Consider the following 26414-nt stretch of genomic DNA (forward strand, 5'->3'; position numbering starts at 1 on the left):
CACGCCCCACACAGGCACACACACATTCGCCACAAATCCTGCAGCTCCCAGACATCACACACATCATCTTCATCAAAGATGGCCACAATTCACAATGTACAACACACACTGTGAAACAGAAAAGCCAGGCCCAGTCTCTGAGGTGATTCACGCACTCTTTGAAATTCCAGACTGTGAGGGAGTCCAAGAGCTTCCAGCTCCAGAAGCTGTCATGCCCACAAACAAACAGCACAGCCTCTAATTTCTATCAAGTCTCCATGTCTTGCCCGAGGCCAGGGAACTCTGCAAAAGCAGAAGCTCCCAGGATCATTAAGCTTTGGTGGGAGGCAACAGCACTCAGGACGGTCCCGCAGAAGAGGGGGTGCTGCGCCCCTCTGGACCATGGCGGGCTCGCTCTGATATGCTGAATCGCAGTCTCCCGAAGGAGGCGACTCTGGGAGTGCAGCATATCTTCCTCTGATTATCAGCAGACCTAGAGCCCAAGGCTGACTCACTCTCAATCAGAGAAGACATTGGTTTCTGGACTATCCAGTTAGATGCAGGAAAGTACTCCTTGCATTGAAGTATCTCTCCACCAGGGTAGGTTCCTTCTGGTTGCTGATCTCCCCAACATTTTAGTCCCGGCTTGGAAGCTAGTATATGTAGATTCAAGGGCAGCTCTAAGCCTCACTCACTGTATGGCCAACCCTCTAAGCTGTAGTTTTCTCCTTAGCAAAACGGCAATAACAACTTCTTTCCATCTTATGGTGTTTCAGGGAAGATCACAAAATGCCCTGGAGATTATAGACTCCAAAGCAGATGTTAGAAATTCTCATGATCAGACAGTAATGAGGAAATGGAGGAGCTCATAAATTGGGCTGTGAGTGCCTCCCGGGCAAAGCTTGTGTTGTATTTATCTCGTTAGCCTCAGTGCCTGGCACAGAGGCCAGCAACACACATTCTGGGGGGAAAAATGGTCTGAAAAAGAATGTATCCCTGAGTTAAGTGGCTTGTTCAAGGTCACAGAGCAGCTCGCTGTGTGACAGGAACCCTGACCTCCTGCCGCCCCTAGTGCAAGGCTCTCTGTTCTCCACGAACCAAAGTCTTGGGTGTGTTGAAGAAGGGGCAGTGATGTCCCATTAGGCACACGGCAGGGGCCAGGTTTTAACCCACCCTACTGAGGCAGGAGACGGGTGGGCTCCAGGCTGCACAGCTTCTCCCCTGTGGACAAAAACTCAACAGCAGAAACTCCGTAAAAGGAGGAGGATGGAGGAGTCTGGGCCCCGCCCAGATAAAAGACCACATACTCCTCATTCCCGAGATCAAGGAGACCTTCCCAACTACATGTGTGCAGAAAGGCTCCTTGGAGGCCGAAAGAGAGGGGGTATCACCTCAGCGTAAGTGATATCAAATGCTCATAAGCCTCTTTGCTAGAATCCATCTTGGTTAAGAGATGGGCACACACACAGCTGGGGACCCTGAGACACACCAAATGCAGACTCAGGACCAGGCGAAGCAAAATGATGGGCCAAAGGAAACCAGGAAGACATGCCCCATAAAAGTGATTCAAACCCCCACCAGGGCGCAGCTCAGCAAATCTCTCTCTCTGAGCCCGCCTGTGTATCTGTCCACATGCACCGTCCTCTTGCTCCTTCTAATAAAGACTTTACTTGCTTCACTGCTTTCCATCTCCATGCGGAAATTCATTTCTACCCAGCTGATGGGCCACAGTCCCTGCTGCTCTAGTGGCTAGGATTCAGCGCTCTCAATGCCGTGGCCCGACCTCGATCTCTGGTCGGAAATGAAACCCTGCTTCAAGCCACTGCAGGTCAAGGCCACCCAAGATCACTGTCATTCCCAGGATGGGCCAGGAGACGCTTAAGAAGCCTTCATACAGCTACTTGTTAATCATTCCAACTCAATAGTGGGAACAAACAGAAACCACAAGTGCAAATAATACCCAAATGCCTCAGACCGACTCATCTTATTTCCTAACTTGAACTGCGCAAATCAGAAAAATCGCAAGATTGGGGAGACGGGCCTGCAGAGACTGAATCACAGAGACTAGACATAGACCTTATTTCAGGCTCGCTTTCAGCATTGTCACTTACCTACTGACCAGGTATCCAAGAGATCACTAGCCCTCTCTGATTCTCAGTTTTTCCATCTGCAAAACAAGAAGATGATCACAATTAATCCCTTGAGACCACTGGACTAAAAGGCAGCACAGGTTTTTATACACAGTATTGGTTACAAACCACGTATGATCCCATGTAACTGGGGAAGTTGCTAATGATTAGGAGCTGGAGGAGAATTTCAAAACTGAAGTGTGATAGTCAAAAAATGAAGTGTGATAATAGTCACAGGCTAAGAAGTGCATCAAAATCTCCCAACTTGCAGTACAGAAAACTCAGCTTTCTAATATTTTTGGCATTTATTTTTATTTTTCATAGATGTCAAAATGCAAGCAATCATGAATACCAGGAGAAACAGAGCAAAGAAAAATGCTACTATATTAATACACTCCCAACATCTGGGGGTATTTTTCCAGATTTTTTCCCTCTCTACAGAGTTTCAGTTCAGTTCAGTTCAGTCACTCAGGGGTGTCCAACTCCTTATGACCCCATGGACTGCAGCATGCAAGGCTTCCCTGTCCACTCCCGGAGTTTACTCAAACTCATGTCCATCAAGTTGGTGATGCCACCCAACCATCTCGTCCTCTGTCGTCCCCTTCTCCTCCTGCCTTCAATCTTTCCCAGCATCACAGTTTTGGCCAATGAGTCAGTTCTTCGCATCAGGTGGCCAAAGTATTGGAGTTTCAGCTTCAGCATCAGTTCTTCCAATGAACATTCAGGACTGATGTCCTTTAGGATGGACTGGCCGGATCTCCTTGCAGTTCAAGGGACTCTCAAGAGTCTTCTCCAACACCACAGTTCAAATGCATCAATTCTTCAGTGCTTGGCTTTGTATACGATTTCCAACTCTCACATCCATACATGATGACTGGAAAAACCATACATTCGACTATATGGACCTTTGTTGGTATAGAGTTTATCATTACAGAGTTCACCATTTTGCAAAGAAGGGGCTATGAAGATGTACTACCCTGGAAAGGACCATGCAGATCATGACTACCCCTTCCCCACCACCATGACTGCGGCTCGTGCAATGAACTCATTTGCATTCCCATGCCTTTTGTCAGTTTCTCAAAGACCTTTCAGGCCTGTGGTCACATCTGCCAGGCATTGCACACGTCTGAGACCAGTGGAGTTAGGAGCATGTGACTTTAGGAGCTGGTCTTTCCCCAATCGGGCTTCAATTACATCACATGGAAAGTAAGGGAGCCAGTCTGGGCAATCTCAGAGATCACTTTCATTGTTATTTTATTTTTTTTGGCCACGCTGCAATGCATGTGGGTCTTAGTTCCCAGACCAGGGACTGACCCAAGCCCCCTGCATTGAAAGCACTGGCGCAGTGATCCCTCAGAGATCACTTTCAACCTAGAAAGGCGAGGCTAAGGAAAAGGGAAAGAAACTCATATATTTGAGTCCCTACTATGTGACAGCTAGTGAGCCAGTGATGTCTATGGATATTATCTTATGATCCTCATAACCACCCTGAGATATTACAGGTGAGAGAACGGTAACGCAGGGAGGTTTGGCCATCTGTCCAAGGCCTGCTGCAGTCACGTTGGAACCACCTTCTGGATTTTCGGTGGCTTACTCTACTACCACATACTAATCTTTCCAAATCAATTCACATATTTTACTTAACTCTATGTTTAATGGATTTTTTTAAAAAGCTTCTCACACTAAGTAAGTGTTAGTCGCTTAGTCATGCCCAACTCTTTATGACCCCATGGACTGCAGCCCATCAGGCTCCTCTATGTAGGAAAAGAGTATAAGAAAGAGTGTCTATGTGTATATGTGTAACAGATCCACTTTGCTGTACACCTGAAACTTTACGCAACATGGTAAATCAATTATACTCCAAAACAATTTTTTAAATGTTTCTGAGTTCTTTGTTTCTCCGTCTTTTCTCTATAGCCCAATGGAAGACCACCTTTCTATTAGGATGGATTCTATAATTGCAAAAAAGAAAGTTGTTAACAATTTAAGGGAAATTTTCATCACAATCACGCTTTGTACAAATACCTATGCAGTCACAGGTTTGCTGCACTGTTTATATATTTTTTTGTGTGTGTGTGTGTGAATGTGTTAGTCGCTTAGCCGTGTCTGACTTCTTGCGAATCTGTAGACTGTGGCCCTCCAAGTTTCTCTGCCCATGGAATTCTCCAGGCAAGAATACTGGAGTGTGTTGTCATTTCCTATTCCAGGGGATCTTCCTGACCCAGGGATCGAACCTGGGTCTTCCACATTGTGGGCTGATTTCTAACTGTATGAGCCACCAGGGAAGCCCATACTTTTTTCTAATTGTCATTAAAATAATTGATGTTTGAAATTGTAAATGCTTATCCATGTCTACGCTCCTCCCAGCAGGATTCCTGCCTTATGTTGGGAAGGCTGTTTTCAATTCCCTCACTTTGCTGTGGCCAGACCTTGGAATCTAAGACCATCCTGTTTCAAAGCTGAAACAGGAAAAACACCTGATGCTTATTATGTGTCAGGAAAGCTGTTGGAGGTCACACAGCTGGTAACTGGAGGACCCCGGGACTGGGGCCCTCACGGCCTACTCCTGACCCTGGGCTCTGTGGGTGTATTCAGTTTCCCTTCTGGCCTTCCTCAGACCCCACGTTTTCAATTCCATGTCATAAGGCCACCAATTAAGTTCTGTTTGCAAACCAAGGCAGGGTCATCCTGTTCTGTTGGGTCACCAGTTTTTCCACAAAGTAACTAGACCTATCAAGGCGTATTTAAGCTCCCAAAAGGACCTTCTGATAGGAAGCTGCATAATTTCTAAAACCAAGTTTAGAACATGTGACGTGAAAGCAATTCCTTATTCAAAGATCCACGATAGTAACCAAGGAAATAGAGCTGATGACAAAGGATCCAGGAAAGCCATTGCTGCTGCAAACGAGGATAAAATCCAACCGAGCCGGGGGAGGTGGGAGACAGCGGCACAGTGACTGTATCGGACACCGATCGAAGCTGTTGTTGAGTCTTTAAGCTGCCATTCCCTGTCATCCGGTTTTAAATTAATTGGCATGAATTTTTTATGACCAGGGAGCAAACAGACAGAAAGGTTTGCAGAACCAGTTCAGTTTTTTCCTTTCTGGGGAGTTCCCTATTTCTTTTGAATATGAGCTACAAAGCTGTGTAGAAACCGGAAAACAAATGTAGGCCTGATTATTCATTCTCAATCCAGTGACACCGCTTCTGTGAAGCCTGCTTCCACCACCCCGTCAGAATTAGTTACTCCCTTCCATGGTTTCCTTATAGCAACACTTTAACTACAATACACTAAAGTTATTGTCTTCTCTTCCTTTAAAGTATCATTTTCTCTATTTACCCAAATACAGTAAAAACTCATCTATCACTAGCAATATGATTTTAGATTTCCTTCTAAACCACTTGGTATATGTATCCACATGTACAGCTATTCACATAGATACACATCCAGGGAGTTTACACAATGGATCACTTTATACACACTAATTTTAATCTACTTTTTAAATAATTACATAGATGTGTAATTTCCAATGTATGGACATCTGGGATGTTTGCAATTTTTCACTGCTGTAAATAATATCTGCACATATATCTTTGTGTGGTTAAGTACTTACAGGATATTTTTTAACAGTAAAAAATCTTAATTTACCCCACGCTCACCAACACGCCCAAGACACTTATCAATTTCAACTTCTAACAGCAGTATACCAGCATGCCAGTTCCTTGTACTCTCGACAACATTAGGCATTAGGGTGCTCTTTTACCACTGTCAGTGTGATAGGTAAATGTAGCCTCGTTATTTTAATCTGCAGCTTTTGAATAACAGCTGAGTATCTTTGTCTATTTCTTGGCCATTTGCACTTACACTTTGAGGGACTGCAAGTTTGCTGTCTTTTCCCCACTTCTTGGTCAGTGTTAGATTCTTTCTTGTGACCTAAGAGTCTCCTAGTGTTTTGCTTTGAGCATTTTTTTTTAGCTTTCTTCCAGCACATTCAATCACAGTAAATAGTACTACCACCTAGCAGTTGCCCCAGCAGAAGCCTGGAGGGCTGGCTGCCTTGGCACCCTCTGTGCCTTACTACCCACAGGCAGTGAGTTACCAGGCCCTGTCTGTCCTACCTCCTAAGCAGACACCTCTTAAAGTGGTTTTCTTCCTCTCCAGCGCCTCTACCCTTACCAAGCCACCACCATGTCTCACCTGGACTCCTGAAGTCATCTCCTAACTGGTCTCCCCCATCCTCTACTCCTATCCTCTCACTATCCAGAAGCTAGAGGGAATTTTAAATAATACTCATGAAATCATCTCCCCCATCTAAAACCCTTTGACAGCTCCCTATTCCTTTGAAGGTCAAATCCAAAGTCCACAAGCAGCCCTGAAAGGCTGCTTCTAGGGCCCAGTTTCTGCAACACGTGGTTTCTCAGTACATCCATCTACCCCCAGTCTCTGCTCTCTGCACACTGGCTTCCTTTTAGGTCCTCTTCTTCCCAACCTGAGACCCTGGACACGCTGGTCCTCTGCCTGGAAACTGGTTTGCTCTCCCCTTGGCTGCCTAATCCAAAGCCATCCTGCCCCACTCTCGGCTTAAACACCATCTCCTCAGAGAAGCCCCCAACTGCCAGACCAAGTGAGCTCCTCTGGCTGTTTACCGGAGATTTCCGTTGTGGCACATCTCAGGTCTGTAATCAAGTACTGTCTGGGACACTTTGTTGAGTGAGTCCCACACTGCAGGTTCCCCAAGGGCAGGGATCGGGACTCTGCCCAGCACCATCCCCTCAGAGCTCAGCATGGTACCCAGCAGAGCAGGCCCTATACAAATACCGCATTCATTTTTTTCTTAAGTTAAAAAAAAAAAAATCAAATAACCTGTCTATTCCAAGGACCAGACAATCAACTCTAGGTTTTAATGAATAAACTAATGTGGTTTTTTATACAGAAAGCAGATGACATAAAAACCAGGCCTGTTTTTAAGGGCAAAGTCTCTGGCTGAATTAAGCCTAATCATGAAGGACTGTCTCATCTCTTTCCATGTTAAAAAAATAAATAAATAAATAAAGCCGTGGCTTTGGCAACCACAAGATCACTGGGGTGGAAGGGTTTGGAAGCAAAGTTCACATCTTGGGGCTTCTTTGTAGCTCCCTTCTCTCTTTTCCACTTAGTGCTTTGCCCAAACTCAATGTATGTCTCTTAAATGGATTTCAAGTCAAATTACATAGTAATATGACTAATTCACTGCCTTTTCTACTGTCTAACATTTAAAAATAAATTTGCATTATCTGGCACAATTGACTTGATGGTTTTTACCTCTATAGATCAATACCTACCTTTACGAGTATTTTCTTTCAGGTTACTAAAATTTAAACCCTCAAAAAGTAGGTCATCACAGGTCAGAATTGTAGATGAGAGAACCTCGACTCTCCTGTAGCTACAACTCCACCCTGCTCCCTAAGCCTACCTTGTACTCAGTTCAGCATTCTGTGCTCTGAGTCTGGTGAAAGTATACACCCTCTCCCCTTTCCTGTAAGGTCTCTGCAATGGAAGTCTGAAATCAGGCTAGGGTGTGGAGGCATCACCTCCTTGGCTGAATTTAAACTCTCCTTAAGTTCATCAGATATGCAGATGATACCACTCTAATGACAGAAATCAAAGAGGAACTAAAGAGCCTCTTTTGTTTTTTTTTTTTCATGTCAAAGATTTTATTCAAGCCTCTTGATGAGGGTGAAGGAGGAGAGTAAAAAAGCTAGCTTAAAATTCAACATTAAGACAAAGGAGCCCAGCAGGCTACAGTCTCTGGGGTCGCAGAGTGGAACACTACTGAAGCGACTTAGCACATGTACAAAAAACCCTAAGATTATTTTTTGGCATCCAGTCCCATTACTTCATGGCAAATAGATGTGGAAAAAGTAGAAACATTGACACATTTTATTTTCTTGGGCTCCAAAATCACTGCAGATAGTGACTGCAGCCATGAAATTAAAAGACACTTTCTCTTGGGAGAAAAGCTATGACCAACCTAGACAGCATATTAAAAAGCTGGGAGATATTACTTTGCCAACAAAGGTCCATCTAGTCAAAGCTATGGTTTTTCTAGTAGTCATGTATGGATGTGAGAGTTGGACTATAAAGAAGGCTGAGCACCAAAGAATTGATGCTTTCAAACTGTGGTGTTGGAGAAGACTCTTGAGAGTCCCCTGAACAGCAAGAGACCAAACAAGTCAATCCAAAAGGAAATCAACCCTGAATAGTCATGGGAAGGACTGATGCTGAAGCTAATGCTCCAATACTTTGACCACCCAATGGTCAAAACTAACTCATTGGAAAAGACCCTGATGCTGAGAAAGACTGAAGGCAGGAGGAGAAGCGGGTGAAAGAGAATGAGATGGCTGGATGGCATCACCAACTGAATGGACATGAGTCTGAGCAAACCCCAGAAGACACTGAAAGACAGGGAAGCCTGGCTGCAGTCCATGGGGCCACAACCAGTTGGACACGACTTAACAACTGAACAATAAGAACAAGTTCATCACGAGCAAACCTTGGGCATTACCACAGCTAATGTACAGTGCCGATGGACTCTGGTCAACTCTGGCCACTGACATCCCGGGTGAAGTAGCTGTAGATCAAGGACTTGCTGCAGTATGCTGTGGAGGGCTCAGATGTCCATCCATTCTAAAGGAGGCACAGAAGAAGAAAAGCTTGTCTCCTGTCCTGGGGGAGACTGGGCTTCAGCTGGGAGATAAGACCCAAATACCATGATCTCGGCCCCACCAGCATCTGAAGCCTCATCCCACCAGTGTCTTCGAGCCTACTTACTGCTCTGAGTTTACTTTTCTTGAACATTCCTCTATCAGAAGTGCGGGTCTCCATCTAGAGATTCAAAGAGGAGTGATTGGGAAACTTACTGGAGCTCAGTAAGTCCTTACTGAAGGTTCAGAAGCACTGGTTCCGAAATCAGAGTCTGGCTTTGACCTCTGGCTCTGTTTCCTCCCAGCTGGTGACCCTGGGCTGCATCCTTAACCTCCCCAAGCCTCTGTGTCTGAAACGCAGGGATACCAAAAGGCCCCACATCTTGGGTTGCTGCAGTGCTTGTGCACCTGTCATGTAGCAAAGGTTCCACAAATTGTTGGTGAAGAGGATTATTATTGCTACTATTGTAATTTTAGTCAGCAATGTAGTAGTTATAGTGAGCTAGGCATTGTCCTAAACACTCTACAAATATTAACTCATTTAACCCTCATAAACAGTTCTGTGAAGTAGGAAAAATTATCTTTCTCTGCAGTATTAAGAGTCCAGTGAAAGTGAAACAGCCCTGTCTGACTCTTTGCAACCCCATGGACTAGAGCCTAGAAGGCTCCTCTGTCCATGGAATTCTCCAAGCCAAAATACTGCACTGAGAAGCCGTTCCCTTCTCCAGGGGATCTTCCCAACCCAGGGACCAAACCCCACATTGCAGGAGGATTCTTTACCATCTGAGCCACTGGGGAAGCCCAAGAATACTGGAGTGGGTAGTCTATCCCTTCTCCAGCAGATGGATCTTCCTGACTCAGGAATCGAACTGGGTCTCCTTCATTGCAGGTGGATTCTTTACCAGCTGAGTTACCAGGGAAGCCCACAAAATTGCCCAAAGTCACACAATAAATAATGGAGCCAGAACTTTGAACCCAGGCAGTCTGGCCTGGAAATCATGGTTAAATCACTAGTTTATTAACCATAAGAACTGTTATTTAAGGAATCATCATAATCCTTAGTCGTCAATAATAATTATTCATTGTTATTAATGATGGGTGCCTGCCTGCTCATACAGGTCCCCAGACAGCTGGAGTGAGTATGATGGGGTTCAGGTCTGGCAGCCAAGCTCACTGAGCTTCAGAACAGTCATCCAGTCCCAGGTGGGAACCATGGGCCAGAAGAGGAAACTGGGGCAGAAGCCCAAGCTGTGTGCTGGGCCTTCATCATGTGGACGGGAGAGGACAGTGGGCATCCACAGTCAGCCCTAAGGACTCTGTGGCTGGAAAAACTGCAGTGAACTTCCAGGCCCCACTGACTAGGAGGGCCAGGGTTTCTACTATATCCAGATGGACTCTAAGCCTGAACGGGTCAGGACCTGCAAGGGAACGGGCACCAGGGACTCCGCCAAGCAGGGATGGTGAAGGTTCAGGGTCACACCTCCTTTCTGGGAGTCCCTGCTGCCCCTGCTCGAGGGGTCCCAGAGACCCTCGGCTCAGAGATGCCTTTAAAGCCTTAAGCATCTCCTCTTCAGACATGGAGCCTGTTGATCCAAGCTAAGCTGGTCATGTTGCTCCCAGACGTATGAGCAAAGAGGAGCTCTACCCCAAGGATTGTGGTCTGTAATTTCCAACCTTAACACGGTCGTGCATGGATTTTTTTTTTTTTTTTCTGGACTTCTGCTGCTGATTATATCTTTGAAACAGGCTCACTTGAGCTTTCTTCTGGGTATTTCAAAGTTTCTGTCCTTCCTCACTCCCTCTTGGTTGGATCTCCTTTCTTTTTTTCTCTTTGGTGGGGAATAACAAAAGCAAAGCATTTTCGGCATGAAGCAATTCAGGACAGAAAATTGGACTCTAGCCACAGGGACTCTGCCTACACAACCTAACAACTCACCATGGTTGGGCGGGGTAAAGAATAACACCCAATGCCTTAACTGGCTTTCCAAAGACCAGCTGTGTCATTCTCTATGTACCCTCTCCTTGTTGTCCGCTAGCTGGGGACATTCAACATCAAGCTGCTTTCAGAGTGAGGTAGTTTTCCACGCTGTACGGCAGAGATAATGATGGTCTTATGATCTGCTTAAAAATGTGGACAGTCCAAAAACAATCTAAGATGCTGCATGACACCATCACTTTTTTTCAACTATGTCCATAGAACTATAAGAGAAAGCCTCTTTTATTTTTAAAAGACCAAGCAAGCCAGCCCTCCTTGACACATCGTTTTTTTCCGTTTAGTAGCTTCATGCTCATTCTTTCATCAGCAAGCAGTTACTTACTGCCTCCTGTGTGTGTCAGACCCAGACCAGAACTGGTAGCTGGGAAGATGGAGCTAGCAGGGGCCTGACACATGTGCAAATCCCAGCTCTGATTCAGAAGAGCTGTGTGACACAGAGCAAGCTAATTAACCTCTCTGAGCCTCAGCTTCTTCATCTGCAAAGGGAGATCCTTATACCAACCTTCCAGGGCTATTGTGAGCATTCTAAGGAACAGCGTTTCCTGGGGCCACTCAGGACCTGTGTGTCAGTCCTGAGCAGCACGCACCATTTTTTATAAAGTCCACCGCTAACGATGGTTCACGAGACGTGCTCCTTGTATTAAAAGGTACCAAGTGTTCCAGGTAGGATGGGACAGTCTGTGATCCACAGGGGGATCTAGGCAGGGAGGGGTCAGTTCTACCCTGATGGAACTAGGCGAAGCAGGCTCCAAGCAAGATTTCAAGTGAGCATAATGTTTTCAAAACAAAAAGATCCACGGCAGGAAGTCTGAAATGTAGCCTTATCCTTAGAAATGTGAGAAGCAGCAGGAACAGTGGACACTGAGAGCCTGGATGCTATGAAGGATGCAGGGCTGGAGCCTGGAAGGCCTCCGGGGCAGGTTCTAGCAATGGGTTCGTCCATCAGAAGGTTTGAAGCTGTGTGATCATAGGCAAGGTTTGTCCTGGAGATCAATCACTGGCTGGAGTGAGGCTGGATGGGAGGGGTGAGCCTGGGGCAGGAAGAGCCATGGAGCCAGGGCTGACCCAGGCCCAAGAGAAGGGTCCCTAACTTCACTATCAGGTAGGGCTAGATACCCCTGTCCAGCTCCTCAGAGCAGACTGACTGCAATGGACCAGCTACCAGAGGCGGTGGGCACGGCTGCTCCATAGCTGAACTGAGGAAAGTCCTTTTGACATCATCTACAAAACCATCTGCCCAAAATGGTACTGATGAATCTATTTGCAGGGGAGGAAGAGAAACATAGAGAGATATAGAGAACAGACTTGTAGACACAAGGTGGGGAGGAGAGGGTGGGGTGAATTGAGAGAGTAGCACTGACATATATATATATTTCTCTGTGTCAAATAGATCTCTGGTGCGAAGCTACTGTGTAGCACAGGGAGCTCAGCCTGGTGCTCTGTGATGACCTAGATGGGTGCAATGGGGACGGGTGGGATGGAGTGCGGGCTGGGAGGGAGCAGAGGGAAGGGCTATATGTATACTTACAACCGATTTACATTGTTACAGTGGAAACTAACATGTTATAAAACGATTATACTCCAATTATGGCTCAGACGGTAAAGCGTCTGCCTGCGATGCGAGAGACCCAGGTTCAATCCCTGGGTCAGGAAGATCCCCTGGAGAAAGAAATGGCAACCCACTCCAGTATTCTTGCCTGGAAAATTCCATGGATGGAGGAGCCTGGTAGGTTACAGTCCATGGGGTCGCAAAGAGTCAGACACGACTGAGTGACTTCACTTTCTCTCACTTTCACTCCAATTAAAAAACAAATTAAAAAAAATAAAAAAATAAAAACATCTGCCCCAAACAACCTGTTCCTTTCTGACATGTCTGGGACAGCGTCTGCTCAGCTACAGGCCTTTCAGTCCCCATGCCGACTCACAGCCCTTGCCTGGAGCCACGGACAAGGTGTCGGAGCTGCTGCCTGAGCCTCCATCAGTCAAGTTAATTCAGTTCCACCCAGTTAGGTGATTTCTGTGTGTGAACCCATGCTCAGTGTTGAGGATTGTATGAGATCATAACAGACAAGGTCACAGGCTCTAAGGCTTACAGTCAAGGACACAGGTCTGCACTGTACCCCAAGGCTGAGCACTGGATGTGTTCAAGGGAGGGCAGAGTGACATTGCTGGAGGGAACAAGAGAGACGGAGCTGTGAGCTCTCCTTGGTAGCATCAGAAAGGCTCCCTGCAAGAGGTGGCACTTGCCTGGGCCCTGGAGACAAAGAAGACGTTTGACAGGCAGAGGGTGAGAAAAGGGCATGCCATGCTGAGGGTAGGTGTGTGTACAGAAGGCAGTGTTGCTTTCTAGGGCTAGATCACAGCAGGAGAAGGGGAGGAGACAGGAGACAAAGGCCGGAGGGGGCTGAGGTCCCGCTGGGAGGGGCTGGATGTGACTTTCTACTTCCTTTCCTAAGGCGCAGGAACCGTGGTCACGTAAGAAAGAACAAGAGCTGTAACTTTTACTAAGCACCACTCTGCATTCCATTAACTCTGCACAAGTCATTTGGTTTGAATGTTACCACCATCCTGAGAGGTACATATTGTCACCCAAACCCCTTTTACATCTGAAGATACTAAGGTTGAGAGAGACTACGTGACCTGCCCGAGGCAGGAGCAGAGCTAAATATCTGAATCCCAGCCCAGGGACCCTTCCTCTACACAAGACCAGCTCCCTAAATGAGGGGGACCGATGTCTGACCCACTTCAAAAAGCCAGGGAGGCGGTCATCACCACCACTCCCATCTCACCATCATCATCACCACTGCTGGCAGGGCCTCCAAAACCGCATGTCACGAAGGAGAAGAGGTACCGTACGTGCCTCCTCTTTGTAACAGGATCTTGCAGGATTCCTGATCATACACATTTAATCAAAAGCAATGACTACCACTGACCACCTATGGTCACTGCTGGCTTATAGTGGGTGAGGTGCTTCCTGACGTGTTTGTAATGACATTTACAACAACTCCATAAAGCAGGTGTTACTTCCCGGGTCTTAGAAGTGAGCGCGTGAAGGCTCAGGAACTAGGTGCACACCAACTGCCAACTTCGAACTCAACAGTCCACAGCGCGGCCTCTGCCTCCAAAGGGGCCTCCTCCGCTGGCACATCCCGGTGAGTGATGCAGCACCGGCAGCACACGCTGGACACCAAGGCCCCCTCTCAGGACCCCTCCCCTCTGCCTCACCCCCATACTCACCCCTCATGGAATCCTGCTGGTTCTTACTCTCTCCCCATCCTGCCCGCTCCTCTCCCCCTCTGTCCAAGCCACAGCCACATCTCACCTGAGCTCCTGCAGTGATACCCGGACCAGTCTCCCCGCACCCCACACACATGGAGATGTGAGCCCTTCCCCGGCTCCAGGGCCCAGAGGGCATGGCTCCTGCTGGTCACTCTGCTTCCTCTCACTACGTGCCCCGCCCCTTTCATGCCCTCAAATACCCCACTGTCTGGCCCACTTCGGAGCATTTCCACAGCTGTTTCTCCTACTGCTGCTCCCAGCTTCACAGGTCCTGCCTTCAGATCTCAGCTCAGATGTCACCTCCTCCAGGAAGCCTTCCCAGACTCCCTTCTAGATCAGTAGGTAGACACCAGGACCGTTGTACCTGAAATATGGAAAAACTCCCACCTTGGTTGCTATGTAGTCAGTACCTTGAGCCCTGGGATGCTGCCCTCCATGACCTCAGCTCCTCCCCAGGGCCCTCCAGCCTGGCCCATAGGCCAGAGGCTAAGCCACGTTGTGGCAAGCAGAAGGCTCTGCGGCCCTGTCTGAGAGTTACGGCAGAGGCCCGTTCTGAGTGGCTTGTGCATGTGCTGTCCAGGTTGTTAAATATTTTGAATGCCACCTCTGCTCTTGACCCTGTAATTCTCACAGCTCAGAGTCACGTATCTTTCTGAGTGACTACTTTTGTCATGAACTCTGGGATGGCAGGGAGCACAGAAGTTTGGTTTACTGTGTCCAGGCTCAGTAGAGAAGGCCTAAGAGACATAATGAGTTAAAGGAACAGAGAGGGCTGCCTCCTTCACCTTTCTGGCTCTATCTGCTCAGCTTTTCCAGCAACTTCAGGGACCACATGATAAAGAAGCTGGGCTGATACAACCGAATGCCAAGGTGTGCTCAGCGGCCAGGGGTGGGGGCTACCTGTCCCACCAGGGTGAAGCTCTGATCTCCACTACCTGCAGACACTGGGGAGATAAAAGAAAGGCAGTCTCTCTGAGCCTCACTTGCCCTGTTCCTTAGCCACTTTATCCTTCTTGTAAAGAGCTCTCAAACCTGGACCAGATCCTCACCAATCAGGCAATACTTAGACCCAAAGGCTATCTTCTCTCATGGTTGCTACTGCAAGAGTCTCTTAGCTAGTTTGCCCTGTCTCACTTCTCACTCCAATTCTTCTCCTGTACCAGGTGTGATCTTAAAAGGTGCTTCTGATGGTGTCTTTCTTCTGTGGAAAGCTCTGTGGCTTCCCACTGCCCTCAAGATACCTTCAGACCCTCCCCTAGTATACAAGGTCTTGCTCTCTGAGTCTTTTCTATCCCCCTAACCTCACCAACTGCTTCTCTCCTCATTCTCTTTGCTCCATCAAGACATCTCCTGGTCTCAGGGCTTTGCACGTGCTGTCCTGATTTCTAGAACTCCCCTAGCTCATTCCCATCAACCTTTTCTGTTTTAGCATAAAAGCCACCTATGTTGAAAAGCCTTTGTTGACTAACACCAGCTGATCAGTTCCTCCTATGACCCACCACTCCTTCTGATACTCAGCATGCCTGAACTAGCTATTCAATGTCCATCTTAAATAGAAGCCCCATGAGGTCGGGATCATCTGTCCATTGCTGTCTAGCCCATTGCTCAGCCTAGTTCCTGACACAGAGGCTCAATCAATAATCGATGAAGGAATAGTTAATATGGTGAGGCTTTACGCTTGGTCTTTGTCTCTAGGATCAAAGTCGAAACATAAATTCTAATGATTATGATAAGGATTTCAAGAACTAGTCCATTTATCTCTCTTCTTTTGAGATGGTGAAGGGATCTGAAAATTCAGTGACACAGCTCCTTAAGCGACCAGACTGAACTCTTAGGAGAGAACCTGAACTGCTGATAAATAAATAAGAGAGACAGGTGAGGTCCTCGAAGTAAAAGGTTGAGTAAATGTGCAGAAAAGGACTCCTTGAAGACCCCCTTCACAGTAAAGGCACCCCCCTGGCAAACTGAGGTCACGCTATTCTAGGACATGGCACCCACACTGGATGGGCCCCATCCCTCCTCTGACCCTGACAAGCTGTGTGGCCCTAGACCAGGCATTTGCCCTCTCTACATCTCGGCTTCCTCCCCTGCAAAACAAGAAGTGCCCAGATTTCCCAGATCTGGGATTTCTGCACAGGAGCCTCAGGGAAGAACCAGTGTGAGGAGCCTGGAAACCCGGGGGTGTGGAGCCCTAGAGGTGGAGTAACCACAGTGCTCTTCATGCTGGACGCAGGGGGAACCCAGGTCCTCAGGGGACAGGAAGGCCTCCATCCCCTTCCCTCCCACCCCATTCCAGGCTTCTCTGATGTCCTCAGCCACCAACAAATTGGAAGATGTTGGTCTGATGTAACTGAGCATCAACCTGGCTGCACAGCGCCCAGGGAATTGCCTCTGACGCTGCTACTGGTGTGGAAGCAGAGAGGGCCAAGATGAAGGCAGGAGGCAGGGGCTGCATACTGATGGGTGGCCCCAGGCCTGATACCCTTGGATCCTGAAGTCCCAGGTGTTCAGGTGGCCTAGAGACCAACTGGGACAAGGGTCTCAGCCTTCTTGTCTCATGGAGCCCTCTGGCAGTTCCTTGAAGTTTATAGACCCTTTCTCAGAAAACTGTTTCCAAATGCATAAAATAAAATCTGTAGGCTTACAATGGAAACCCCTTATTCTAAAATGGTTTGTTGTTACTGTTCAGTCGCTAAGCTGTGTACAACTCCTTGCAACCCTATGGACTGTAGCCTGCCAGGCTCCTCTGTCCATGGGATTTCCCAGGTGAGAATACCGGAATGGGTTGCCATTCCCTTCTCCAGGGGATCTTCCTGACCTAGGGATTGTACCCGCGTCTCCTGCTTGGCAGGCAGATTCTTTACCACTGAGCCACCTGGGAAGCCCATTAAAGTAGTAACTGAAATGTTAAATTGATAAATTTCTGATACAGTAATATTTTTATTTCTTTTAAAATTCAAGACGTATAACAAAACCTAGTGTCAGGTCTAATAACTCTCATAACCTGGGAATAGTAATGAGTACAAATAATATTTCTAAGTATCTCCAACAACTTGAATGGGATACAAAAATATCTGATTCCTCTTGGTAACCAAGTTCTAGAGAATTCTAATCCTATTGTGGTTTATTGCCTATACTCACAATGGGAGGAAATGTTAACTTTTTTCCCAGCCATGTGTTCACATCAAGAAGCTCTACTTTAAGGCCATGACCTGACTTTACAGAGGAAGAAACTAGAGCCCCCTGAGGGGCTGGGAGCTGAACAGAGCTAGCTAGCAAGTTAGAATTAACAGCAGACTACAGCACGGGTCTCCTGCTGCCTCTCAGCCAAGCTCTGCTCACTTCGTAGAGCCATCTCCACATATGTGATTTTCCAAACATCCCTACAATTCCCTATGCCTCGGTTTCCTCATCAGTAAAATGGGAGCAATCACACCGACCTCTGCAGGCTGTTGTGGAGGACAGAATGAGAAAATGAACAGGAGAGGGCCCTGTTGCCTGGACAGGGCTCTGCTCACATGACACAAGAGTAATTACTGTATGCTGCCTCATAGGAAATCCAAGGATATGAACTTTGGGTTTCAGTGAGTGGGCAGGTCCAGAGCGGCAAACCCAAATGCCTATGGAGGTAAGACAAGAAGGAGGAGTGGGGACTGTGGCAAAGTCAAGAACGCGTGCCCATCTGAAAGGGGCAGCCGCCATTCGCTGACAGTGGAGGATGCCACCCGAAAGGTGGGCCTACTGCTGCCAAAACTAATCTTCTAAGAGATGGAGGAAATCTGTATTTTTGGCAAAACGTCCTGGTTTTTATAGTAAGCATCTTGATAATTAAAACAGGATGAGGGCCCCAAAACATGTCTACAGGCTGTCAGTTTGCAACCTCTGGGGTGCACAGGTATAGGAGTTCCACAGCCTGGAAGAGAAGATCAAACAGGTCAGTGCTTTCCATATAAGCTAAAGGATCCTCACGCCAACCCAGCTGGGGAGGTCAGGGGGTGCCTGTGCAGGGTGACCTTTCTCACCACAGCAACTGAGGCCTCCCCAGCAAAGACAGCTGGCCTTAAAACAGTACTCCCCACCCCTCGCTGCTCTGAGACTGCTCTGTTTTATTAATAACCCTGGATCATGCTCACAGCACATCAAGGTAAACAGAGATGCTTCCAGGGTGGGTAATGCAGGAGGTTCTAATAGAAGAAGAAACAGGCTTCCAAATATAAATAGGAAGATAAGATAAATAGAGATCCAAGTCTGCTTCATGCTGATTGGCAGGCTGTGAGCCACCAACGTGGAGAACTGTGGATCATTTGGGACCTTTTTTTCAGAGGACGGGGAAATAGGCTCGGAAATGGGAAAAGACTCGCCAAGGGTCACATTCCTTAGGTGAATACTTGTGATTTCTCATGGCAACTGTTCCCTCATCTGAAGACTCTAACAAGCCATGCATAGTTTCCTGAGTATGTCGTAATCTCTCCAGCCCAATGCAGCTCTCCCTGTTGTTCCCTCCTTCATCTGGCCATCTCCCACTTGACCTTCAAGAGCAGCTTGAGTCTGCCCTGCCCTTGAGTCACCTAATTCCCAGACTCTTCCTCCGTGCCTCCACCAACCACAGCACATGCATACTGGACTGTCACTGCCGGTGTATGTGTCTGCCCCTCCAGCCAGCTGAGAACTCCAGAGGGCAGGACCCTGCCTTATCCAGCTCTGTCTACTGAGGACCCAGCACAGGGCTGGGCACACAGGAGATGTTTTCCAAACCTCTGCTGAGTGAAGCATAAAACAATGTAAGACCCTCTTACAGAGGGAGAAGGAGGTTGCATATAAAGACAGTTGTGGGAGAGCGCACCAGACACCACCTTGATATCAAGTTAACATGCCAATGATCCTGAGCTCAAGATAGTATGCAGATTTTGGTCTATAACATCAAAGACCAGCCAAAACATATGTAAGGAAAGTACATCGTGACTTTGATGGTCACTCTTGTGAACCAAAGAGATGCAAACAAATTAGTTACTGAGGATCCAACAGGTGCCAGGCTCAAGGATGGATGCTTTCCTACATCAAAGAAAGAAAAGAAAGAAAGAAAGAAAGTGAAGTTGCTTCTGACTTGTTGTGACCCCATGGACTGTAGCCTACCAGGCTCCTCCGTCCATGCAATTTTCCAGGAAAGAGTACTGGAGTGGGTTGCTATTTCCTTCTCCAGGGGATCTTCCTGACCCAGGGATAGAACCTGGGTCTCCCACATTGTAGGCAGATGCTTTACTGTCTGAGCCACCAGGGAAGTCACCTAATTCCCAGGAGCTTTAGAAGTAGGTGATATACCTATCTTGCAGGTGTGGATTGAGAAAAGCAAGGTCCACCCATGACAGAAAGGACAGAGGGTAGGACCAAAGGCAATCCACTCCACTCCAGAGTTCCTCCTATTCTATCAAAGTCACCACTATAATGAAGAACGGAGTCCTCACTCTGCCTGTCTAACCACAGCTTATCCCACGCAGGGACTGGGTATTTGAATAAATGATTTCCCCACCCCTACTCCCTAGCCCTGATATTTCAGAGCTGTCACTGCACAGGTCTGGGGGTCTTAGGAGGGGTGAAGTCAATGTGGGGTCTTTCTAGTGCTCTTAGCAGGGAAAGGGGAAAAAATAAAATGCCTAAGGCAGAAGCCCAATCCCCTTACTGCCCTCAGGCAATAACTACAGCCATGAAGTGGACAAGAGGGAGGGGGTTCTGTTCAGCTTTCTCTAGATTTTAAAGTATTATTTATGTTTGTGGATTACCTCCAGAAAGCTTTGGTTTAGAGTACCTCCTCAGAGACAGAAGTCCTCAGGTTCACACATTCCTTCAGCAGCCTACCAGTAACTGCACAGGTAGGAGAAGTCTGGGCAAGAAAGGGGGTTTGTAAATGTCACAGAAACCATTCTGATTGCTCAGTGGGCATTTCCACAGGGCGTTTCCAGCTTCTAAGTGGACAAGATCCTACATCCAATAGTGCCCAGTAGGTTGAGTTCCCTTATGGCATAAACACTGAGGCAGAAGCTTGAGTAAGAGACTGAAACCCCAAACTAAACTAAGCTCTCCGAGTCCGTTTCCATGCTTAGACCTCACAGGGCTCTGGTGATGGCGATTAAGTGCAGGATGCTGGGCAAGTGGCCAGCATGGTGCCTGACACGTGGCAGGCTGGCGTCCCATTCCCCATCACTTTCACTTCAGAGCTGCTGGTGCTGAGCACTGGGGGCAGCTGACGCACAGAGGTGAGTCAGGACAGAAGATGTGCTATTTATTTTCACAGGCTTCACCTCTATTGGAACTTGTTGCTCCTACTTTGTCATTTGGACTAATATTTTACAAGGCCACAATATAGCTTTTTATGAGCCCATAAAAATCTTCAGAATGGAAGCAAATTCACCTGCCACTCTCTGGCTTGAAGTACCCAACACTTGCGCTTTGTCTCCTGGCTTCTCTGTTGTCAAACCCGCCAACATTCCCTCCCAGCGTGCACTTGGGGGCCACTTTGCCTCCTGGGTACTCCATTGTCAAACTGGCCAGCATCCCCTCCCAGCATGCACTTCGGGACTACCACCCCAAGGCACTCACCCTTCTCTACATGGGTTCTGCCCTTTCCCGCTGCCACACCTTTGCTTATGCAGTTTCTCTTCTGGAACAATCGAAACCCTTTCTTCTCTCCCCACCCGCTGTGAGAAGCATCTCCTCTCCCTCCCCAGTATCCCACGATGCTCAGAGAAGTAGCGTCGTTTGTACTTTCTACCTAGTGACTATTTTCCTTACTGCAAAGCCCCGAGGTCTCTATATACTCTCTTAAGAAAGAGAGCTCTTCTGAGGCAGGGCCAATGCAGACCCTCCCTCCAAATTCATTCATCTTCAAATTCCTAGTGCCTAGCAGAGAATCAGGCAGGCAGCGAGGGCTCAGTTAGCAAGTGTTCCCAATGCCCCCCGTTGGAAAGCCGCCACCAGTCATGGTGAGACACGAGATGGGGTGAACACCTGGCAGAGTGGAGACAATCCCTGCCAAGCCTGCCCCAAGCACATTCTGAAGTGGGCTGTTCTCCTCCTAATGAGATGCACCAACCTCCCTGCCCCCCATACACATAGTGGGAGAAGGCAAATTCATTCTTAGCAGCACATCTAGACTGAGTGTCTGTGCTTTGTTACCACCGGGACTAGCTGCCCACCTATTTCTACATCTATTCAGGCTTCCACACATTCGATTTGTCTTCCAGAAGCCCCCATCCTTAGCCACTGTTAGAAATGATACATTTGTGTGACTAGTGATGGTCTCCCCACTCCAAACTGGAAGGCAATGGAAGTAGCCCCTACATCATACTCTTCTGACTTTGGTTGTTTTTATAACCTTAAGCCGCTATTCATACAAGCAATGTTGACTTTTCCACAGATTACAAAATGAGGGGTTTTTCTAGTGTTTCAGAATATGATTCCAAAGTCAAGTGAAAATAATCCTTTGGCTTGTTTATCTCCAGACAGAAAAAGAAAACCCAAGTTGATGAATCTGAAACTACTGGTCCAGGTCTCCCCATCCCAGTTCTTCACCACAAAGAACAGTAAATTACATGCACTAGGCCCTCTCTCCCTACCAAATTACATCCCACATAATGCTTTCCAAACGAATAATCCTCTACTAAATCCTACACAATCGTCTCCAATGTTTGCTGGTAATGGACACCAGGAAGCCATCAAACTTGCCTCAGCTCTAAATACATTTGTGCTAATAACTCTTCTACAGAAAGAGCTCCACTGCTGCCGATTTCAAGGCTCTGGAAATCAGACTCCTAACAAATTTCCTTTGGCTTTGTTTCACATAATCCCGCTTCTGTCTGCTTCCATGCTCTTCTCCAAATGTGTTGGGTCCCAGTGGGCCATTGTCCTCCATGAATGATGGCTTCAGGCTCGACAAACGGCCCTCCATCTATCATCGCGGCGCTCCAGCAGCAACAACAGAGGCTGCTCTGTCTCCCTTGCAAATAGGCAGAGTGATGGCCCTGCCGTGGACTTGCCTCTCCCGCTGTTTTGGGAGGGATACCAGAGTTTCTGGGCACTCTGGGGAAGGGGGTCAAGGCTGCGTCACTTCCCCTTTGAAAGCATAGCCCTCCTCGTCTGGGGGTGTGGGAGACCCCATTTATGATCTCCCCTCCAGGTGGCCAATCCCTGAGGTCATTCACCCTCTGTTTTGTAACCTGAGCGCTTCTTCCAATCAAGTTGCTCATCTTCCTGTGGGGCTCTGGGACTCGAATGAGATAATCATGCTGAGAGTGGTTTGCAAATGCAGAATGGGCAGAGGGGTTAAAGGGTGACTAGCTGTACTGTCAGGAAAGCCTGGGTTTGAATCTGGTCGTCACTTTTATGCTGAGTGACCTAGAAAGAGCCACTTAACCTCCCTCAGCCTTGGTGTTCGCATCTGCAAAGTGGGAATAATAATGCTTGCCTCATAATATCAGCATGAAGCTCAGGTGGACACAGAGGTGACAGAAATAAAGCACAGCACCAGGCAGCCTGGAGGCACTTAATAAGGTGCCCTGTCATTTTAAAAATTAATAGTATCTTAATATTAAATATAATTCAATATTTCCCCTAAAATGCTAGAAAAGTGGATGCATGGGGAGAAATAATCATGTTGACTGTGGCTTTGGGTCCTTGACCAAAGATGCTGGGACCCAAGCCTGAGAATCCTGGTGGTGAGAGTCCCAAGCCACTCCAGCACACCCCTGGGTCAAGCTCTGCCACTTGCTCTGTGACCCTGACTAAGTGATTTAAACTTTCTAAGCCTCAGTTCTTTTTTGTGCCACCTAGGATAAATAAAGTCTACTTTATAGGGCTGCAATACCAATGAGGTAATTCAGAGAAAAACATGAGCCTTTAGTTCCTGGCATACAGTAGGTGCTAAAGAAACTTTAGGCAGCCACTGATTCTCTGGACATGTAACAGGAGCCTGGAGCACTGTGCTTGGTGCTGAAAGAGAGAAGAAAGAGGCAGAGAAGGAGGGCGAGGGTAGCAGAGGGAGAGGGAAAGAAGTGATTGAGACTTGATTCTTACTCTGATGGAGCTCAAAGACTAGTGCAGTGATTCTCAGCCCCGGCTCATCACAGTCACTTAGAAAACTTGAAAAAAAAAAAAAGGAAATATATGTTATTGAGCGGGCTCTATACTCAGAGATCTTGATTTAATTTGTCTGGGATGAGGTCTGGGCATCAGTATTTTGTAGACGTTCCCCAGCATCCTCTCAGTGTATCCAGGGCCAAGAAAGACTGGCCTTGTGGGGGAAGATATGAGCACATAGATGGTTTAATAGTATATGCTTAGGGCTCCAAAAGAGTTATATACAGACAGTGATAGAAACACAGATGAAGGCAAAGATAATCCCTTATCATTTAAGCTCAGTAACAGCATGGGAGTAGGGCTTCATCAGAAGCAAGACCTGAGAGAAGGGCGTTTTAAGACTTTCTTGCACGATCTTAAAAAAGTCAGAGCTGCAGCAAGTCATCAGGCAGGGCCTGGAGCAAACCAGGGCAGCAGGAGGAAAAGTGAGAAAAGCTCGACTATTTCCCATGAGCAGAGCTTCTTGGGGACCCCAGCCCTGTGCTCTGTGTCCCAGTGCTTTGCAAGGATCTTGGTTCAAGAGTTTCATCAGAGAGAGGGAGAGAGAGAGGAATGGGCACTTCTCTCTGGTCAGATAGCTTCTGGGATGTCCCTTTGCTTCTCCATCAACAGCATCACGAGCCTGACAGAGAGGCCAAACACTTAGGGTGGCTCAAAGGTTTGATGGTTTGTTGGTTTGATGGTGTTTGATGGGCTTCCCCAGTGGTTCAGATCCGCCTGCAATTCGGGAAATTTGGCTTTGATCCCTGGGTCAGGAAGATCCCCTGGAGAAGGAAATAGCAGCCCACTCCAGTACTCTTGCCTGGAAAATTCCATGGATGGAGGAGCCTGGTAGGCTACAGTCCATGGGGTCGCAAAGAGTCCAACACGACTGAGTGAGTTCACTTCACTTCACTTGGGAGGGTCTCCTGTCCATGGTGCTGAACATCTCCCACACTGGAGAACCAGGCTGTTCCAGGTGTGGCTGTGGTCTGTAGACAGGCAGCGTCAGTGCCACTTGGGAGCTCATTAGAAATGTAGGACTGTGGGCCTCGCCCCGTCCTACAGAATCAGAACCTGCCATTTATCATGTCCCCAGATGACACAAGTCAAGAAATGAATTTAATGCTTTGGAAATAGCATTTTCCCCCCAAAAGAATGAAATGGTACAGAAAATAATTAAAAACATGTCAGAGTTCACCACACTGAAGAACAAATGTTGTTATGACATATATGGGTATACTGAGCAGGATCCAAGAAGTATTTATTACTATGAGTTGTGTTTTAAACAATATCTGAAAGACACTGCTTGTATCTCTTCAGTTCAGTTCAGTTCAGTTGCTTAGTCATGTCTTTGTGACCCCATGAACTGCAGCACACCAGGCTTCCCTGTCCATCATCAACTCTCAGAGCTTGCTCAAACTCATGTCCATCAAGTCGGTGATGCCATCCAACCATCTCATCCTCTGTTGACCCCTTCTCCTCTCACCTTCAGTCTTTCCCAGCATCAGGGTCTTGGCCAATGAGTCAGTTCTTTGCATCAGATGGCCAAAAGTATTGGAGCTTCAGCTTCAGCATCAGTTCCTCCAATGAATATTCAGGACTGATTTCCTTTAGGATTGACTGGTTTGATCTCCTGTCTGTACAAGGGACTCTCAAGAGTCTTCTCCAACACCACAGTTCAAAAGCATCAATTCTTTGGCACTCAGCTTTCTTTATGGTCAACACTCACATTCATACATGACTGTAGAAAAACCATAGCTTTGACTATATGGACATTTGTTGGCAAAGTAATGTCTCTGCTTTTTAATATGCTGTCTAGGTTGGTCATAGCTTTTCTTCCAAGGAGCAAGCATCATTTAATTTCATGGCTGCAGTTACCATCTACAGTGATTCTGGAGCCCAAGAAAATAAAGTCTGTCACTGTTTCCATTGTTTCCCCATCTATCTGCCATGAAGTGATGGAACAAGATGCCATGATCTTAGTTTTCTGAATGTTGAATTTCAAGCCAACTTTTTCACTCTCCTCTTTCACTTTGGTGTCATCTGCATGTCTCAGGTTATTGATGTTTCTCCTGGCAATCTTGATTCCAGCTTGTGCTTCATCCAGCCCAGCATTTTGCATGCTATACTCTGCATAATTTAAATAAGCAGGGTGACAATATGCAGCCTTGACATACTCTTTTCCCTATCTGGGATCAGTCCATTGTTCCATGTCCAGTTCTAACTGTTGTTCCTTGACCTGCAAACAGATTTCTCAGTAGGCCAGTAAGGTGGTCCATTATTCTCACCTCTTTAAGAATTTTCCACAGTTTGTTGTGATCCATATAGTCAAAGGCTTTGGCATAGTCAATAATGCAGAAGTAGATGTTTTTTCTGGAACTCTCTTGCTTTTTTTATCATCCAGTGGATGTTGGCAACTTGATCTCTGATCCCTCTGCCTTTTCTAAATCCAGCTTGAACATCTGGAAGTTCTCCATTCATGTACTATTGAAGCCTGGCTTGGAGATTTTGAGCATTTCTTTGCTAGCGTGTGAGGTAAGTGCAATTGTACAGTAGTTTGAACATTCTTTGGCATTGCCTTTCTTTGGGACTGGAATGAAAACTGACCTTTTCCAGTCCTGTAGCCACTGTTGAGTTTTCCAGATTTGCTGGTATATTGAATGCAGCACTTTAACAGCATCATCTTTTAGGACTTGAAATAACTCAGCTGGAATTTCATCACCTCCACTATCTTTGTTCGTAGTAATGCTTAGCTAACATCTTCTAGGATTCTAAGCCAGATGAGAGGGCCCAGAGGGTTGGAGAAAAATAGGACACAGGTAAACAGAGAATGAGAATGAGAAAGACAGACTGAACCTGCTGAAGATATATATGCTGAGAGAACAGTGGAGAAAGTGAAAAAATAGGAAAAAATGAAAAAGAGCTCCTCCCTCCAAAAAAAAAAAAAGGCAGAGGAGACCAGATTTGAGTACTAATGTCTGTAGAGTTTCTTCTTTAAAGTGCTTTTGACTTCCAATGCTATTTTGTAAAATTTTACACCACCCTTAGAAAAAACACTGAAGCTTCTATTTCTTAACTCACACTTGAGAAACTTGAGAAATGTCTCACATTTCTGATGGTTTGCTCCTACTGACCCCAGGGAAGCTGGTGGGGTGGGGGGCAATGGGATGGGGGGCACCCATGACTTGGAGTCCATGGCTCCGCCTCGCTGCCAGGTTTCTCGGATTTCCCACTGC

General features: G+C 47.0%; 1 protein-coding gene across 14 annotated transcripts in view; it reads right to left on the reverse strand.

Annotated features, from left to right (window-relative positions):
* The window catches only part of TENM4 (teneurin transmembrane protein 4), a 1162188-nt gene that overhangs the window by 682190 nt on the left and 453584 nt on the right, over positions 1–26414 (reverse strand). For all 14 annotated transcript variants that reach the window (XM_086385810.1, XM_086385811.1, XM_086385817.1 and 11 more), the window contains one exon: positions 2091–2146. The gene's annotated coding sequence lies outside the window, so the exon portion shown is untranslated. The remainder of the gene's footprint in view (positions 1–2090; positions 2147–26414) is intronic.

The sequence above is a fragment of the Bos grunniens genome, chromosome 29 (genome assembly GCF_055505025.1).
Source record: "Bos grunniens cultivar Pamir isolate PY7600 chromosome 29, Bosgru_T2T1.0, whole genome shotgun sequence".
NCBI classification, from domain to species: Eukaryota; Metazoa; Chordata; class Mammalia; order Artiodactyla; family Bovidae; genus Bos; species Bos grunniens.